The 20,669-nt window shown below is 38.6% G+C and overlaps 1 long non-coding RNA gene across 1 annotated transcript; it reads right to left on the bottom strand.

Moving 5' to 3' along the window:
- Positions 1–534: 534 nt before the first annotated feature.
- On the bottom strand, positions 535–19,591 carry LOC140708576 (uncharacterized). The gene is made up of 3 exons (XR_012092590.1): positions 19,353–19,591; positions 18,836–18,939; positions 535–11,465 (listed from the first exon to the last, which is right to left on the bottom strand). It is a non-coding gene; the product is annotated as an uncharacterized lncRNA (long non-coding RNA).
- Between the last annotated feature and the right edge of the window lie 1,078 nt (positions 19,592–20,669).

Here is a 20,669-nt window from a genome sequence, read left to right as displayed (position 1 = left end):
AATACCAAGCATTGACAAGGATATGCAGCAACTATATCTTTCATATATTGCTGGTGAGAGTTTAATCATTTTGGAAAACTGTGGTACTGTATGTCTATTCTTACATTGCTATAAAGAAATACCTGAGACTAGGTAATTTACAAAGAAAAAATGTTTAATTGGCTCTTGGTTCTGCAGACTGTACAAGAAGCATAGCAGCTTCTACTTTTGCAGAGACCTCAGGAAGCTTCCAATCAAGGCAGAAGGCAAAGGTAGAGCAGCCATCTTACATGGCAGGAGCAAGTAGGGTGGGGAGAGGTACACATTTTTAAACAACCAGATCTCACAAGCATTCACTGTTGCGAGGACAGTACCAAGGGGGGTGGTACTTAACCATTCATGAGAAACCCACCCCTATGATCCAGTTACCTCCCACCAGGCCCCACCTCCGACATTGGGGACTACAATTTGACATGTGATTTGGATGGGGACACATATCCAAACTGTATCAGATACTCTACTAAAGCTAGTTATACATAGACCATAACCCAATAATTCTACCACTGGGCATATACCCGAGTATTTATTATTTATGATCATGTAGAAGAATATTCATTGCAGCATTACCCAAGGTAGCAAAAACTGGAAATAATCTAAATGTCCTTAAATAGGAGAAAAAATATTACATAGCAATGAGTAACAATGAACGACTACTACACACAACGATATGGATGAACCTTATATACATAAGTTGTGGTAAAAAAAAGCCAGACAGAGTACATCATGATTGATTCCACTTAGATGAGAGGTATCATAAGGGAACCTCCTGGTTGTCAGGGAGGGTGGGGAAAAGGAGCATGAAGAAATCTTGGATGCAGGAAATGTTACATAGCTTGATCTGGCTGGTAATCACAGCAGTGTATTCAAACATAAAATTTTATCAAGTTATGCACAAGATTTATGCAGGCTGGGTACACGCTCACGCCTATAATCCCAACACTTTGGGAAGCCAAAGCAGAAAAATCACTTGAGCCCTGGAGTTCAAGACCAGCCCAGGCAAGGTGGTGAGATCTCATCTCTACAAAAAATAAATAAAAAGCATTAGCCACGGATGGTTGTGCGTGCCTCAGCTACTTGAGAGGCTAAAGCAGGAGGATCACTTGAGCCCAGGAGGTTGAGACTCTTATCGTGTTACTGCACTCCAGCCTACATAACAGTGTGAGTCTCTTAACAACAACAAATTGTTCACTTTGATTTTGCAGATTCGTTTGAGGAGAAATGATATCTTTCCCTTGTATTGCCTCTTCCAATCCATGAATGTAATTGCTTGCTTCATTCAGTTACTCATATCTATCCTTTAGAAAAGTTTTTATAATTTTCTCCATAAATTCCTGGCATCAGTTTATTGAAATCTTGGGAGGAAGGAGAGACAAATGCTTAAGAAGTTATTAATAAAATTTTTCGGCTGGGCATGGTGGCTCATGCCTGTAATCCCAGCACTTTGGGAGGCCGAGGCTGGCAGATCACCTGAGGTCAGGAGTTCGAGACCAGCCTGGCCAACTTGGTGAAACCCCGTCTCTACTAAAAAATACAAAAATTAGTGGGGCCATGGTGGCAGGCGCCTTAATCCCAGCTACTTGGGAGGCAGAGGCAGGAGAATCATTTGAACCCAGGAAGCAGAGGTTGCAGTGAGCTGAGATTGAGCCATTGCACTCAAGCCTGGGAGACAAGAGTGAGACTTCTCTCAAAAAAAAAAGTTTTAAAAAAATGTTTTCATATGCAAATGACATAACTAAATATGCCAATGTACTTAGCTTTGGTAATTTAAAGAAGGGGAGGAGTAACCATGCTGGATTAAGTGGGCATTTATTGAAGGATAATTCGTCTTCAAACTGAAGAGTGAAAATAGTCATCTATACTGTGTTACTTAACATCTTCCTAGGAAAAGGATCCTTTTCATTTAAAAGAGAAAACCTTCCCAGTCTAACACTGAAGCCATCCTTAAGTGTATTATACTTGATAATTTCAAACTGAATCTAACAAAATCTCTTATTTGTGTCTTTTTCACAATAAAGCTTTCCCAAAGAGAATTTTTTTAAAAAGAAAATTTTAAAAAGATTTGTGCACTTTACAACGTTTATACTTCAATAGAAAAAAGATTTAAAACAAACTCAGTAATAATCAAAATTTAAAATGCTAAAAGCCATGACATTTATAGTAACATCAAAATATTAAATACTGAAAAAAATCTGACAAAAGATATGCAAGATGTGCACTGAAAACTAAAAAATATTGCAGCCAGGCATGATGGCTCACATCTGTAATCCTGGCACTTTGGGAGGCCAAGGTGGGTGGATCACCTGAGGTCAGGAGTTTGAGACCAGGCTGGCCAACATGGCAAAACCCTATCTCTACTAAAAACACAAAACAAATTAGCTGGTTGTGGTGGCGGGTGCTTGTAATTCCACTACTTGGGAGGCTGAGGCAGAAGAATTGCTTGAACCCGGGAGGCGGAGGTTGCAGTTAGCCAAGATCGGGCCATTGCACTTCAGCCTGGGCAATGGAGCAAGACTCTGTCTCAAAAAAAAGAAAAAAAAGAAAAAGAAAAAAAAAACAACATTGCCGAGAGAAATTAAAGAAAACTAACAAATGGAGAGCTCCTCCAAATTCATGAGTCAAGAAGACTCAATATTGTTGAGATCTCAGTTCTTCCAAGATTGACCTATAGACTCAACATGATCCTAATCAAAATCCCTAGTTGGGCATGGTGGCTCATGCCTAATCTCAGCTCTTGTTGGGGCTGAGGCAGGAGAATCGCTTGGAGGCAAGGAGTTCAAGACCAGCCTAGACAATAGAGACCCCATCTCTGAAATAAAATACATTCAAAAATCCCAGAGCTTTTCCCTTTTAGAAGCTGACAAACTGATTCTAAAATTCAAATGGGGGAAAAAATTCAAATGAAAATGCAAAGGACTTAGAATAGCCAAATCAGCTTTGAAAAATAACAAAGTTGGAGAGATAACATTACTTGATTTCAAGACTTGTCAACCTTGTGGTATTGGCACAAAAATAGACAGATTAATGCAACAGAGAATCCATAAACAGACCCAAACCATATGTAGACAACTGATTTTTAACATAGGTCCAAAGGTAATTCAGTGGAGAAAAAAGAGTTGAAAAGGAGAACAGATTGGATATACATGTGCCAAAAAGTGAGTTTCAATGTATATCTTGTACCATGTACAACAATTCACTCAAAATGGATTATAGGGCTACAAGTCCTATAAAACTTCTAGAAGAAGAAAATCTTTGTGATCTTGGGTTAGACAAAGATTTCTTAGCACACCAAAAGCATGATCCATAAAAGAAGAAATTTGTAAATTAGACTTCACCAAAATTTAAGAGATTCTACACTATGAAAATATTTGCAATCACATCTCTGATGAAGAGTCTGCATCCAGAATATCTGAAGATCTCTCAAAACTTAGAAACTGTAAGTCAATAGGGAAATAGAAATTAAAACCACAACCATATACCACTACACACCTATTTAAATGGCTAAAATGAGAAAGACTGACCATGTTGGCAAGGATGTAGAGCAACCGGAAGACTCGTACACCACTGGTAGGAATATAAAAAGGCACAACCATAAAATGACTTAGACCACTGCTACACAATTAGCACCCAAGAGATATGAAGTAACATGTTCATGCAATGTTTGTACAGGAATGTCTGTTTATAGCAGTTTTAATGGTTAACAGTTGAAAACTGGAAACAACCCAAATGTACATCAACAGGTGAATGGATAAACAGTAGTACAGCTGGCCGGGCACAGTGACTCATGCCTGTAATCCTACACTTTGGGAGGCCGAGGCAGGTGGATCACCCGAGATCAGGAGTTCGAGACTAGTCTGGTCAACTCTGTCTCGTCTAAAAATAATGTGGCGTGCACCTATAGTCCCAGCTACTCGGGAGGCTGAGGCAGGAGAATCGCTTGAACCCAGGAGGCAGAGGTTGCAGTGAGCCAGGATCACGCCTGATCACTCTGTCTCAAAACAAACAAACAAAAAACAACAGTAGTATAGCCAGTATAGCCATACAATGGAATACTGCTCAGCAATAAAAGGAATGAAGTATTGCTACACACTACCACATGGACGAATCTCAAAATTATGCTAAGTGAAAGAAACCAGACAAAAATAGTACACTTTGTATGATTCCATTTATATAAAATTTTTATATGAAAAATTTTAAAATTCATCTGTATGACAGACAACAGATCAGTGGTTTACTGGGCGGGGGTGGGGATTGGAGAGCAGGGTGGAATTTTAAGAATAAAAGGGGCATTAAGAAACATATTGGGGTAATAGGTATGTTCACTATCTTGATTATGGTGATGGTTTTACGAGTGTATACATATGTAACACTTCAAAATGTACACTTTAAATAATGTGTGTGGTTTGCTTTATGTCAATTATAGCCCTATAAGCTTTTTTTTTTTTTTTTGAGATGGAGTCTCACTCTGTCGCCCAGGCTGGAGTGCAGTGGTGAGATCTCAGCTCACTGCAAGCTCCACCTCCCGGGTTCACGCCATTCTCCTGCCTCAGTCTCCCAAGTAGCTGGGACTATAGGCGCCCACCACCACGCCCAGCTAATTTTTTGTGTTTTTAATAGAGATGGGGTTTCACTGTAGCCAGGATGGTCTCAATTTCCTGACCTCGTGATCCATCCACCTCAGCCTCCCAAAGTGCTGGGATTACAGGTGTGAGCCACCACGCCCAGCCTAAAGCTATTTTTTAAAACACATTTAGCGCTGTAGATAAGAGTTGATAGTCATAAGCATATGGATGGTGGTAAGTAACATGAGAACATTAGCACAAGGAGGCCAGGCATAGTGGCTCACACCTGTAATCCCATCACTTTGGGAGGCCAAAGCAGGAGCATCCTTTGAGTCTAGGAGTTCATGACCAGCCTGGGCAATACGGTAAAACACTGTCTCTACAAAATACATTAGCCAGATGTGGTGGTGCATGCCTGCAGTCCCAACTACTCCTGAGGCTGAGGTGGGAGGACTGCTTGAGCCCAGGTCGAGGCTGCAGTGAACTGTTACTATGCCACTGCACTCCAACCTGGGCAACATAGCGAGACCCTGTGTCAAAAAAGAAAAAAAAAAAGGCAAGAAGAAAATTTAGTTTTTTCACTTAATAAATATTGAATCCCTACTATCTATAGATATTACGTGAGGTATTAGGGATACTAAAATGACTGCAATCTTGGTGCTTAACAATCTAGTGTTGGAATCACACATATCAACAGGCAGTTATTGCAGTGTCATATATGTCTAAATGGGAGAGAGTAAATGGGTGAGAGCAGTCAGAACATTCTGAAAGCTCAGAGGAAGTAATGTCTCAGCCGAAGCCTGAAGAACATATAGGAGTTAACCAGCATGAGATAAACTGCTGAGGAGAGTGGGCTGGAAAGCAGAGGTAGCCCAGTGATTTGGGAAATACAGCTTCAGGGATGTTTATTTGCAAAAGCCCCTTCAAACCCTCTATCTAATTTGTTAATGTAATTTTGTATGTATTTTTCCTAAATAAATCCCCTCCCCACTCCCACAACCCCACCAAATTGTGTAAATTTTGGCCCCACAAAACCTGGATTTGTCCTTAAGTAGGTCTTTCTTTTGGGTTATTTAGAATTCAGCTCTTTCTTATGTTTGGGGAATTCCTTGAATCTTCCCACTAAGCCAGTCTCCCTTTATAAAAGCTGAAAATGCAAATGACTTAAGTTGAACTTGCACATACTTTAAAATTGGTAGCTAGTTAACAACAATAAATCAAGGAAGGACCTTAGTGTATCCTCCAGATGCAGTAGCACATGTGTCAAGATTAAATTCCCAAAGCAGCAGATAGTATTACAAAGCACAGTGTGCCAGTGCTTGGCAACAGCGGCTACAATCTCCTCACCCAACCAGTTATGCAGTATAGTTCCAGGATTTATTCCCAGCTGTGTGGCTCAGACTGATGCTGATTCTCTAGTCCTTTTGGCCATTCTGCGAGCAGCACAATATTCTTCTAATATAATTTATCTTATGCTGAAAACCAGAATCCATCTCTGTTGCTTATGACTAAAAATCCAAACTGACAGACAATTTGGCATTTGGAAGTGGAGTACTACCAAACAGACCTGGAATGGTGTGTAACTGGCCGAGTGGAAAAGGCAGGATGGAGGGCAGAGACCCAACTGTTTCGGGCTAGGAAACTAGTGACTCTGAGACAGGACACCAAGGTCACACAATCAAGAAATGTACTCTAAAGCTGAGCAGCCTTAGAAAGAGTCTTCTTCCCAGTGCTCATATTAGATGTGGCTGTTGAGGACAGAACACCAGAGAGCCACAGCCACCAGTTGAAAAAGCAGCCTGTGTATTCCACCAGAGATCTTAGACATGAAGCTGGACAGAGTATCTGGATGAGATTCTGGTTGATTCTCTTTGGGAAACAAATACATTTTTCATATGGGCATGAACCTTTTTCAGTGTATGTAGAGAAAGGACAAGTATACCTAACAGTAGGATACTTCACTTCTCCTCCCTTCTTCCTTGCTGTGGAGCCCAAATTTTGTTTCTCCAGCACATGACTAAGTCATTTGTGGTAATCCCACAATCCACACTATTGGGATCCCCAACCCCACAGTGGCCATTATGGCCAACAATATGGTTTACGAAGGGGTATATAACTAATCTAGCCATTTAGGCCATGCATGAGATATCTGCTCAGGGATTCTGGGAAAGGTCTCCTTATTGATAAACAGAAACATAGAATAAATTACTGCAGCTACCTTTAGCAGTAGCCATCCTGGAAGACCAAACCAATATCCCAAGGAAAGTGAAAGCAGAAGGATGGAGAAACCTGGTTCCTCAGTGTTACCACTGAGCTCCTGAGTTAACCAACCCAGAAGCCTCCAAACTCCTGACTTTTTGTTTTGTATTATTTAATAATTTTCAGTTAGGTTTTTCTGTTTGCTTCTTGCAATTGAAAGCATTCTTATTCTAATTGCTATTATGTCTGGGAGTGTAGAATTTGATCATAAGGCTGGTGAAATAAAGAAGAGGTGAGACCATATAGGGCCTCAACTCCATTTGAAAAGACTAAAAAAACCACTGAAGGCTTGACATAATTAGACCGACACTCCTGTTGCATTGGGGAGAACAGATTGGAAGCGGACAAGTTGAAAACAGAGAATAAGAACAGTGACCTTTAGACAAAACTTGGGGGAACTCCAATCTTTGAAAAAGTCTCTGGAGCAACCCAAAGGGAACATTAGGAAATTATTTTTTACATGGTAAAAGGGGGAAAATATTACAGAAGCAGGAGGATAGGAGAGTTGGGCACTTCAGATTGGGCAAAACTGAAGGCAATAGAGGGTTTAGAAGAAAAGTGAGTTATGAAAGGTTATCAATTGATCAAGAGGTCCAGGAAGAGAAGGAAGGATGGGATTCAGCAATATGGAAACTGGTTACTCTTAGTGACCTTTGCAACAACAACTTCAGGGTAATGGGTCAAATGCAACACTACAGAGGGTTAAAGAATAAATGGAAAGTGAGGAAGGCAAAGTTTACAGGTTAAGGACAGTGACAATAGCATCACAGGTCCTTCCTTAATAAACAATCTTGACTCAATGATTTGGTGTGGAGAGGCCAAGTACTGAGAGCCATGTCCTATTCAGGAGTTGATGACTAGATTATGTTAGGGCTACAGAGTGTCAAGATGTAATATACGGACAGATCATGCTGGTCCTTGTAAACTCTGTTCAGAAGTTTGCATATTCCTGGTAAGAAATGATGGTAACTTAAACTAAGGTAGAAACATGAAGATGAATGACACATTAAAAGCTTTTGAGGAGATAAATTACCTGGGCTGCATGATTGATTGGATGTGGATATCAGATGTGACTGAGTCATGGAAGTAGATGAGATTCTCAAAGGAGCATTTGCAGTGGGAAGAGAGCCAAGAATGGAATCTTAAGAAATACCAGGACATAAGGCAGAGCTCCCCAGCTAATGTACTATGAATGGGTTATGGCTGTGCCCAAAATACTGATCCCTTTTGTCTAAATGGATGGTGAGAGTCACTGGCTGGTCACACGCAGCAGTAAGCAACCTCACTGGTTAACCGCAGTGTGTCTCTGGAGGGCAGACGTTATATTCTGTCAACTTTGTACTACAAGTTCCATGACTATGTGGAGCCATCCTTGATACCTTACCCAATACATGTTGGTTAAATGAATAAATGTAGAGCAACACTGAAGGACAAACTTAAAATGATAGGTTGGGGCCAGATCAGTTATTCTTAAACTTCCAAGTGTACATTAAGATTACCTAGTGCTTTTCAAACTTGAATGTCTATATTATTCTGATTCATTAGGTCTGGAGCAGGGTCTGGAGTTCTATTTTTCTAAAATGTTTCCAGTGATGCTGATGCTAATTTGGGACCACTCTGAGTAGCAAGAAATAAACAATACTAGTTAAAAATACAAACTGTACAGCTTTCCCATGAGATACAAATTCAGTAGGTATGGGGTGGAACCAAAGAATTCGCATTTTAAGAAAAACATCAGCTGGGTGCAATGGCTCACGCCTGTAATCCTACCACTTTGGGAAGCCAAGGAGGGGTGGATCCCTTGAGCCCAGGAGTTGGACACCAGACAGGGAAACATGGTGAAAACCCCTTTCTACAAAAAATACACACATCTATTAGCCAGGTATGGTGCAGGCCTGTGGTCCCAGCAACTCGGGAGGCTGAAATGAGAGGCCTGCTTGAGCCCTGGGAGGTGACAGTTGCTGTCAGCCAAGATTGTGCCACTGCACTCCAGACTGGGTAACAGAGCGAGACACTATCTCAAAACAAACAAACAAAAACAAACAAAAAAAACAAGAACAACATTAACTCTGAAATAGTTGGCCTAGGAACCCAGTTTGATGGAGAAATTTGAATGTTAAGCTAAGGATTCTGGACTTTATCCTACAGGTAGCAAGAAAGGCATTGAGGTTTTCCATATACAAATACTACGTATTCCCAAGGGATATTTTTATTTTTATTTATTTTTTTTTTTTTTTGAGACAGGGTCAACAAAAAGAGTACACAAAAAACGAGAGAAAAATAAAGGAAGGCCAGGAGTTGGCAAGCAAAGACACACTCAAGAGTGCTTCTCTTTGCTTCCTTGCCCTCTGAACTGTTCAATAAATAGTGAAGAACACAAAGCTAACTGCAGTATTTATTTCAGACCTGCTGCTGCTCTCCAATTTAAAAGCAATACAGGTTCCATTAAATTTGTCACAGTTGAAACTGGTAAAGGTAGACCTCTACAGGTGCTTCTCGACTTACAATGGGTTTATTGGGAGGGGAAATTATCGTAAGTCAAAATGCCTTCAATACACCTAACCTACTGAGCATCAGAGCTTAGACTAACCTACCTTAAACGTACTCAGAAGACTTACACTAACCTACATTTGAGCAAAATCATCTAACATAAATTATTTTTTATTATAGAGGGTTGAATACCTCATGTAATTTATGGGAACAATGTCCTAAACATGAAAAACAGGATAGTTGTATGGGGACTCAAAGCTCGCTTTCTACTGAATGTGCATCACCTTAGGAACCATCATAAAGTCAAAAAATTTTAAATCAAACCATCCTAAGCCCCAGACCGTCTGTATATGAAGTGCTCCCTAAGGAGCACTATGCCAGATACCATGCCTAAGTGTTTTCCAACTTTCTGTACCACATTCAAAAGAAGCATCTTTATAAAGATGTTACTGGCATCATGGAAAATATTAGTCCTTCCTTTCTTTGCAGCTGACAGGATTTTTAAAAGAAGCTCTAAACCACAAGTATATTCCAGCAGCTGTTTGTTCTTCCTGGTGTGAGTTACTTCCTCCCTCTGCCACCATCGCTTGTATTCTGGTTTGAGGAAATATTAAGCGGCACAGTAAATCAGTCTGTTTTCAGAAATTGCTTAGTCCTAGAATTAATACATTTTACAAAGCAGGTTTGCTTTAGCTCCTTAAGATTTGGTTACTTAGAATAAAATCTTCCCAATTTAATAGCCAATTTGCATACATGTATAAATGCATGAACTTTAAAAGCACCTTTAGGATTAAGAGGGTTTCGTTATCTGTTTTTACAGAATGTAAAGCTGATTACCTCAGCAAGTTTTAGAGCAATTTTAAGAATAGTAATAACACAAAAATCTTAAGATAATACATTCTTTAGAACCAAGAATCTAAGGATAATACATTCTTTACAACCAAATGTGTAAATAGTTAAATAAAGGATGTTTTAACAACATGGTCTCAACTGTGGAGGTATCATCATCTTTCAAAGCTACCTGCAAAAAAGGGACAAGGTCCTCACTGGCTAGTAAAAATCAGAAAAATTTAAGAAATTCTCAGCAAATTTCTTATCTTTTAAAATACCCATGGTCATCCCCTAAGAGGGTAAATCCACATGTCATTAATAAGCAAGTAAGTGAGTTCATAAGCCATACTAACCTCCAGAATTTTTAATTTCTTGGTAGGGATAATGGACATCAAAAGGAAGCTTATACTTTCCTATTAATAAGGAGATTTATTTACAACAAATTTCTACTTCAAAACACTTCCAAGCATATAACAAATACCATCCTTAAAAGAGGGATTCCCTATTTGATTGTCTTAGTTTATTAGAATATGAATGGTCTTTTTACTCTAAATAACATGTCTTTTGTTTGCTTGTTTTTGTATAAGAATTATCCTGGAATCTGATAATGCTGGGACTCTACTGATGGCTAGGCACTGCATATCTTCGTTATGTGCCATTTCCATTCATTCCTGAAAATATTATGAAACATTGTTACAAACAAAAGAATATCATGTATAATTACAATACGGATAACACATATTATAGTATAATATATACAGCATATAATAACATAAAAGCATGATGAAATGACCACCTGTGAACCTGCCATCCAACTTGAGGAACAGAACGATAGTACTATCGAAGCCCCTGGGTGTCCCTCTTCAATTACTCTGCCTTCCTGAAATACCGTGTTATGTTGATCATTTTCTTTATAGTTTTATCACCTTTAGAGCTAACAAAGTATTTTCAAACTTTGGTTTTCGAATTTTATAAAATTCTATTATATTGCATGCATTCTGCTGCAACTTACTGTCTTTAGGACACCGTGAAGATATCTACACGGTGTTTTGAAATTCATCTAAGTATCTACACTCTAAAAGTGAATATCTGGCAGAAATAATCTCAATCAATGAATTTTATAAACCCCGGCAATTAACACTTACCTGCTTAATTGTCAATTGGGAACTCTCAGTTTCCCCTCTTTTGTCCACTGGATCAGCACTGCAATCTCATTTTAAAGGGGTTGTTCATATTCTGTGGCTAACTGCTTATCAAATTCCATATCCCAAAGTGAAGGTGATGTGTCTGTACAATAAGACATTTTAAATAAGAACAAGTCAATGTAAATATCTTTTTTAAAAATGTTATAACCAATCCTGGATTGATCGTGTATTTTTCATAACTTGACCCTCATAATTACAGTATATAATAAAAAGTTACTCACTGAGAGATAACAGCAACAAAAATTATAGTAAAGATTATAACTAGGCTGGGCACAGTGGCTCACACCTGTAATCCCAGCACTTTGGGAAGCCAAGGTGGGGAGATCAGGAGTTCAATACCAGCCTGACCAACATGGTGAAACCCCATCTCTACTAAAAATACAAAACATTAGCTGGGCACAGCGGTGCACACCTGTAATCCCAGCTTCTTGGGAGGCTGAGGCAGGAGAATTGCTTGAACCCAGGAGGCAGAGGTTACAGTAAGCCAAGATCAGGCCACTGCACTCCGGCCTGGGTGACAGAGCGAGACTCTGTCTCAAAATACATACATACATACACACACACACACATATACTACAACTATAATAATGGCAAGCTTAACTTTGGTTTTACCACAATGTCAGGTAATCACTACCCCTTCTACTGGAAAAAAATAAATAAATTTGTATTTTGTTTAAAGGTATTTTTATGAATATGAATATTTTTATACAATATGTGACTTTGATTTTTAAAATCTAGGCTGTTTATTTTTTACTCTATCAAAATTAGTCACTAATGTACTACTGTTCACAACCAAAGAAGTTAGATCAACAGAATAATAACAGTAGAACTGCTAATGAATACTGAGTACTTCCTCTTTGCTTAAATGTTTTTTATGCATTAGTACATTTAATCCTCAAAATCAACCCTATGAGTTGGCTAATTACCACCGTCACATTACGTTTCAATAACTTTTTTACTTTTGAAATTTCAGATCATCTTCTGAGAATGAGCCATATTCCCACCAGTTACTGCTGCTGGGAACATAAAATGGTACAAACATCTTGGAAAACAGCTTGATGGCTTCTTAAAAAGTTAAAAATACATCTATTATTCATCATAGTTATTTCATTCCTGGATATTTACCCAAGAGATAATACATGTCCATACAAAGACTCGTACATGAAAGTTCATGGCAGCTGTCTCTGTAATAGCCAAATGTGGGTTGTAATTTGGGAAACAATCCAAATATCCACTAACAGGTGAATAGGTACAAAAATGTAATACATCAGCAGGGTGCAGTGGCTCACAGCTGTAATCTCAGCACTTTGGGAGGCCGAGGCGGGCGGATCATGAGGTCAAAAGCTCAAGAACAGTCTGACCAACATGGCGAAACCCCGTCTCTACTAAACATACAAAAATTAGCTGGGCATGGTGGCATGCGCCTGTAATCCCAGCTACTCGGAGACTGAGGCAGGAGAAATGCTTCAACCAGGACCCAGGAGGCGGAGGTTGCAGTAAGCCGAGATCGCGCCACTGCACCCCAGCCTGAGCTACAGAGCGAGACTCCGTCTCAAAAAAAAAAAAAAGTAATACAGCCATACAACTGTATACTATTCAGTAATAAAAATGCATTACTAGTACATGGAACAACATGGATGAATCTCAAATCATTAGCTGAGTGAAAGAAGCCAGACGCAAAAGAGTACATACTGTGTGATTTCATTTATGTACAATTCTAAGAGATGCAACCTAATCTATTTTAACAGAAAGCAGATCAATGGTTGCCTGCATTGTGTGTCTGTGTGTGTGTGTGTGTGTGTGTGTGTACTGTAAAAGGATATAAGGAAACTTTTAAGGGTTATGAAAATGTTCACAGTTGAAAGTGGCAGTTTCATGGGTGTCTCTATTTGTTAAAACTAGTCGAGTTACATACTTTAAATGTGTGCAGTTTGTTGCACACAAATAACTTAATAAAGTTGTAAAAGGAAAATGAATATCAATATCCATCCCTTGGCTACTTTTTTCCCTAATTGTTGGTCCTTAATTAATTTTTCAAACATTTTTTATCTTTCTGGGCTAGAGGTATACATTGCATATGATTATGATTTATCCTCCAGCCTACCTGTTTACACACTTTCGTCAAGCCCACTAAAGCATGTCAACAGCTAGCTCGTTTACTCTTCCACCCGGGTAAGCCTTATTTTATCTATTTGCTTTTTCTGAATCTGTTTCTATGAGCCTTTATGTGCAGAGATGTGTCTAACCACATACTGACTGGTAGATATTAAGTATTTTGGCCTAGATCATCTGATACTGAGTAACTATCACAATTGTTAGCCACATTTACAGAGCAATCACATCAATAAAATAACTATCTCAGTTACCTTTCATTTGGTGGACATTGACCGACCTATGTCTTTTCTATCATCATTAGGATCATCATGTTTTTACACTTGCTAATAGTTGCAAAGATTTATTAAATGTGTACTATGTTCCAGGCACTGTGCCTCACACTTTTCTCAGATGACCTCATTTAATCCTGGAGATGTATGTACTAACCTTTACAGTTGGGGAAACGTTAGTGCGGCAGAATCGGAATTTGAATCCAGTTCTACACAACACCAACACTCTTTCTGTTAAGCTATACTGCCTGTCAACTCTAGGATAACCAGTAGGGCCTATGACTATATCCTTTGTAGCAGTGTAAGAATTTAGTGGGGAACAAGACATGGGAATCATGGAACAGAATAACTCATTCAATCAGTCAATAAAAAAATTACTGAATGCCAACTATATTTCCAGCATTATTTGGAATGGTAATATAACAACAGTGAACAACTGCTAAATTTAAGTTTCCATATTTTGCTATTCTTGTACTTAACTAGAAACAAAATCATTCTTTAGACTCATGCAAGTATAGCACAAACAGTACCTTCATTAGAGTAAATTATTACATAAATTTGTGTGCTACTTTCCTCACTAAAGTATAATCATTTGATACTGTTTTATAAAATACATAAAATTTCAATGCCTCCTTGCCAACTAATTTCCGTTTTAGAAATAAGATTATTTTAAAAAGCAAGCTGGCTCCTTCAAGAATCCAAGTGTCTCTTTTGGCTGGACAACAGCAGCTGCCCTGACAAAAAATTCCTTTCTGATGCACACTTAACGGACACCACTTGAGCAGGGGAGAGGTGATTCATTGTCCCTATGCATTTTGCATTTCCTTTTTATCATACATGACAGAATGCAGTTTTTGTAATACAAGGGGGTTGTTCTTTTAGCTTCACCTTCAGTTCTAATGAACAAATGTTAATTGAATTAACTACTTTCCTTTAGAGATGTATATTTTATAGTACAGTCTGTTCAAAAAAGAATTTAAGATTTAAGATAACTAGTTCCTATGATCTGTAAGCCACATGAGTAGATGCTACAGGGTATAGTCATGAACGAGATCTAGCCTCTAATATAGTTTATTACATAGGGGGAAAATCAGAAGTTCATATAAGTAACTGGTAGAAAGATTAAGTGAGCCATTGGAGGCTGGCCTAGGAACTTATCTATCACATATAACATTTTTCCCCCCTTTGAGAGGGGGTCTCGCTCTATCACTCAGGCTGGAGTGTTATGGCACAATCCTAGCTCACTGCAGCATCGAATTCTGGGCTCCAGTGATCCTCCCACCCCAACCTCCACAGTCGCTAGGACGATAGGCATGCACCACCATACCCAGATAATTTTTTTCTATTTTTTAGAAAAAGGATCTCACTATGCTGCTCAGGCTGGTCTTGAACTCCTAATCTCAAGCCACCCTGTCATCTCAGCCTCCTAAGTCCATATACAACATTATTTCTATCAAAATCCAAAAAACTAACTTCTATTCCTCAGAAACGCTCATCATTTACACTCTGGAGACCATCTGTATTGAGTTTCTTCATTTATATTACTAGTAAACCAAATTTAATGTCAAGCAAGAGGACACTCATTTCTCTTCTAGACTTAAAATGGTAAATTTCTTACCCAAAGAAAAGGGGAAGAACAGAGAACAAAGACCAACCATGTGTTAAGAAAAAAACACTACAAGTCTGTTACATTCCTTCAATGTTCTTCCCATCTCCTGAACAATCACTAAATCACTTCAATAAGTTATTTTACAAATGCTATCTCCTCTTCTAGATAGCAAGCTGCCTAGGGGCAGGAACCAGTGTATCTTTATGTAATAGCATAGAGATACGCTGCAAATGGTAGGTGATTAATAATATTCTAACCCAAATTAATGGCTAATCTGGACCTCTGGATTCATGTAATTGGTAGTACTTACCTCCCATTGTCTCACAGAATGCAACATTTCAAGGGGGAAACCGAACCACAACTAGCAATATCAACAACTGTAGTGTGGTATGTCCCCCACCAGGTTATTGAAGGGTGTATGTGTGTTGCTTGAACCCTGAAGGCTCGGCAGGGAGCCAAGGCCATAATGCCTAGCTGAGGGGCAGGTGTCCCTGAGAACCCAAACATCCCAGGGCATACCTCAAAACATATCAAGCAAAACAGTCTCATCGTGCACACACAGTAGGCAAATAGCCAAAATATAAGCTTAAAAGCAGCTTAGAGATAAGAGGCAGGTTGACTCTAGAGCTGCCTAGAAAAGTCCAGTATGTAAATCCTAGTAAACTCCTATTCATCAAGCTGGACTTGCCCAAATTATTCTTTGGTCTCTCGATGCCTTCCCAATTTGGGGGACATTACAGTCCCAAGTTTCCCTTCTAACAACCGCCACATTCATGATTCGAATCCAGGCCAATGATAGGCGGGAATATTAAAATATCCAACTATTACACCATCAGAACACTAAGGACATCCTGAAAAGATGGAATATTTTTCCACCTGAGAAATAGTTATTCTTAACAAACCTATTCAGTGCTTATCTTTAGTAACTGCCATAATGTTAAAACTATTATGTCTCTTCCCTGTGAATGTATTTTTCCAAAAATATATATATATTTTAATGAATATAAACTGTCAACAAAAATTATGAAAAAAAATTTTCAGTGAAATATTATACGTAAAAATTAAAAATAATTCCACTGATGCAAATCAAACGTCTTAGCTAAGCTGCCACATTTTTAGGACTGAGACTGAAAACAGAAATATTCACTTGAAGTTTTGCTTCACAATACAACAAATCAGTTACAGCAATTTAATTTCCAAAATATCTAATTGAAAAGATTAGCTTAATTTGCCATAATTTTTATTTGTTCCCTTTTATATTAAGTTTTAAAAACTCCATGTTGTGAAAAACTATAAAACTATGCTAAAAACAAGCTGTTAAAGTCAACATTTGTTTTTAAGGGCAGAAAACACTGCAATGTTTAATTACAAATTATAATTATAAAAGAATGCATAGGTAAATCACAACTTTCCCTTTCATAAAGCAATCATTCTGTAAAATAATTAACTTTCTTTACATGACTATTTTTAATGATTGAAATTAATATCAGAGTTAATAGGTAACATTTTCTTGCACACTTGATAATCAACTGCTTTATGCATCAATTTACATATTTACTTGGATATACTTACTGGCAGATTAAAATTCAGTTTATAAACTGGAAGATTAATTTTTAAAATTTTAACTTCTTTTTTTATAGACTAAATTACTTTTCTCTACTAAACAGAACTAACTGGAAAAAACGGAAATATCATATGAACGTTAAATAATGTGATCTCAAGTCATACAAGTTTTCCTCTAGCAGGTTCCCAAGTTATTTGTAAACAAAGACTTTTCTGTTCCAGAACTTTCCTCAGTCCTTGCATTCTTCTCCCTCAACTGTATGCCCGGTGAACAGGATGGTGGATTAAAGCAAGTCACGGCAGAGAGGGAATGCCTTGGTAAAGCACTGAATTTCAAGAGAGGAATGTACAACAAAGAAAGGGAATGGACATTTGCTGAGCACCTACTGTGTACCAGATAGTTGATACGTGTTTCTTTTCTATTCCTCAAGAAAGCCATTTAAGCTAGGTTTTACTTTCAGCATTTTATAGCTGGGGAAACAGGCTGATGGAGGCTATAAAAGGTGCCCTGGTCACAGAATTAGTCAGTGGCAGTGCCGACATTCTGAGGGAGCCCAGTATGAGCTGTCAATTTCCAACAGAAGCAATCAGTCCAGGCCTGGGTTGTCTGGGGTTGATACCCTAGACCCTGCCCGAGTCATAGCAGTGTGAACAACTTGGCATCACACCACTGCTTCCCCTTACTCCCCTTCAGCTGGCTTCCTAACACACTGAAGGCACGGGAACCCCTTTCCGACTTGTTTTAGCTTCTCCTTTGCCACTTAATTTTCAAAATATTAAATATCTAATATTAAAAATCAAATATGCCATCCCAATGTAGTTGTACAGTATTATATGCAATACGAATAAGTTAAATTTTCTCGAGTATTAAGTGACTCAGTTAAATATTCTAAAGTAAAACTCCAAGAACACTTTCTACTTTATTCAACAATATGTAACAGATACTAAATCACTTTAAATCAGTAATTCAAATAATATTCCAAAGTTACTATAAACTCTTGAACTTCCTGTGTTAACTGCTGACCACCTTTTCCAACTTTCCTGTATAAATCAGTAATTTAACACCCAGGAGTTAACTCAAATGCCTGATTTTACTTAAAACAAATCTATGGAATACACAATGTATTGAAAACACTCCAATTGTGAGCATATCCAAGTATAAAGACAGGTTAGGCCAGCTGAGGTGATTCATGCCAATAATCCTAGCACTTTGGAAGGCCGAGGTGGGCAGATCACTTGAGGTCAGGAGTTACCAGCCTGGCCAACACGGTGAAACCCCATCTCTACTAAAAATACAAAAATTATCTGGGTGTGGCAGCACGTGCCTGTAATCCCAGCTACTTGGGAGGCTGCCAGGGGAATCACTAGAACCCAGGAGGCAGAGGTTGCAGTGAGCCGAGATGGCGCCACTGCACTCCAGCCTGGGCGACAGAGTGAGGCTCTGTCTCAAAAATAAATAAATAAATAAATAAATAAATAAATAAATAAATAAATAAAAGACAAGTTAATTTTTGTCAGGCCATGACAAATATCTGGCTCCTCCTTCGCAGCTACCACTTTCATGGTTTAAAGGAGAGAAAGAATAGAAACTTTAATGTAAATACACAACAATTTTAGATTCTAAAATAACTAAGTAAGACATGGCTCGGCATCTTCAAGAACTTCAAATCAGTAATTTCAAATGGCCACAAATAATCTACCATTTTAAGGTATAGGGTGCAGTGGCACGATCTTGGCTCACTGCAACCTCCGCCTCCCAGATTCAAGCAATTCTCCTGCCTCAGCCTCCTGAGTACCTGGGATTGCAGGCGCTCACCACCACATCTGGCTAATTTTTGTATTTTTAGTAGAGAAGGGATTTCACTATGTTAGCCAGGCTGGTCTCGAACTCCTCACCTCGTGATCTGCCTGCCTCGGCCCTCTAAATTGCTGGGATTACAGGTGTGAGCCACCACGCCCGGCCTACGCCTTTCTTTCTTTTCGTTGATGGTGGGTCATTTCTAAGGTGTAACAAAAGATAAGCATGTACAGAGATATAAAGGGTAAATGAATACACGGTATTAGGCATTTATATTTAAAATGAAAAATAATGTTCCTCACAAAATATTCGTTTGTTCAGAATTCAGTCAGCTCTACTTATTCTAAATCAAAGGACCCCTATTCACTGTGGGTAGATGTGAATGCATGGCCCAGTTTGATTTAAGGTATAGAAAAATGCGGGACTGGCTAAATCCAGCACATGGTTCCCTCTCTAGGAAGTGGTATACAGAGAGTAAGGGAACACAGATGTAAATGCGTTCATAATGCTCACATTATCCAACAGCAATAATACACACACACAATAAGGTAAATCTACAGTTAAGGTAAAACCAAACTACACAAACAAAACCCAGCAGACTACAAAGCCTGATACCTATTTCTAAGATCAGCGGTCTTCTCCTGGTCAGGATAATTGTCAAAGACTTGGTCAAACTGAATCTGATGCTCTGGTCTTAATATTAACTCTAGTTGTAGCACATCTGGCAATTTTCGTATCTGATATTTTGTTACTGAAACTGAAATAATAAAAAGGTCAAGTGCATTAGAAATGTTAGCTACTGTGGGGCACAGTGCCTCACGCCTGTAATCCCAGCACTTTGGGAGGCCAACGCAGATCACCTGAGGTTGAGAGTTCAACACCAATCTGGCCAACATGGAGAAACCCCGTCTCTACTAAAAGTACAAAATTAGCTGGGCATGGTGGCAGGTTCCTGTAATCCCAGCTACTCAGGAGGCTGAGGCAGGAGAATCACTTGAACCCGGGAGGTGGAGGTTGCAGTAAGCCGAAATTGTGCCTTGCACTCCAGCCTGGGCGACAAGAGTGAAACTTTGTCTCCAAAAAAAAAAAAAAAGAAAGAAACCTTAGCTACAGAACAGTAATAGAATTTCTGAAACAGAAGTGTGATATCATTTAATTCTTATTTTATTTTTATCCACTAATTATATAGCGCACAAGGTTATGTTTAAATAAAAAACATTCACATAACACAGAACATTACAATTTTTATTTCCATCTTTTAAAGATGTTCTTCAGAAATCTTCATTTCAAACATAAAAGTGTCACATAAAAAATTATTCCGAAAAGATGAAAGTACAATCAATATCTGTATACTTACCACCTACATTCAATAACTAAATTAAAATCAAGAGATATATATATTTATTTACTGCCGTGTATTTGTTCAAACACAAACAAAATGAGTCACTGAACTGACATTCCAGATACCTATGGTTTTCTTTTTCTTTTAAATATAATTTCTTTCAGAGATAGGGTCTCACTCTGTTGCCCAGGCTGGAGTGCAGTGGTGCCATCATAACTCAATGCAGCCTCAAACTCTGGACTTAAGCCATCCTCCTGTCTCAGCCCCCAAAGTAGCTAGAACTACAGGCACACGCCATCATGCCCAGCTAATTTTTTTTTATGGTTTGTAAAGATGGGGTCTTGTTTTGTTGCCCAGACTGGTCTCAAATTCCTGGCCTCAAGTGCTCCTCTTATCTCAGCCTCACAAAGTGCTGGGATTATGGGCATGAGCCACCACACAATGCCATTTCTTTTAACTTCCTGAAATATATCTGGTACACATGTTCATTGGGAACAACAGATTTAGATCATTCTCCAAAATGAAGCAGTGCTACCACTTACTACAATGTAGGCAGCAAGGAGTCTAACATAGTATAAAATAATGAGAGA

Source organism: Chlorocebus sabaeus, chromosome 3 (genome assembly GCF_047675955.1).
Source record: "Chlorocebus sabaeus isolate Y175 chromosome 3, mChlSab1.0.hap1, whole genome shotgun sequence".
NCBI classification, from domain to species: Eukaryota; Metazoa; Chordata; class Mammalia; order Primates; family Cercopithecidae; genus Chlorocebus; species Chlorocebus sabaeus.
The sequence above is the reverse complement of the archived record's forward strand: the minus strand, read 5'-3'. Positions and strand labels throughout refer to the sequence as shown.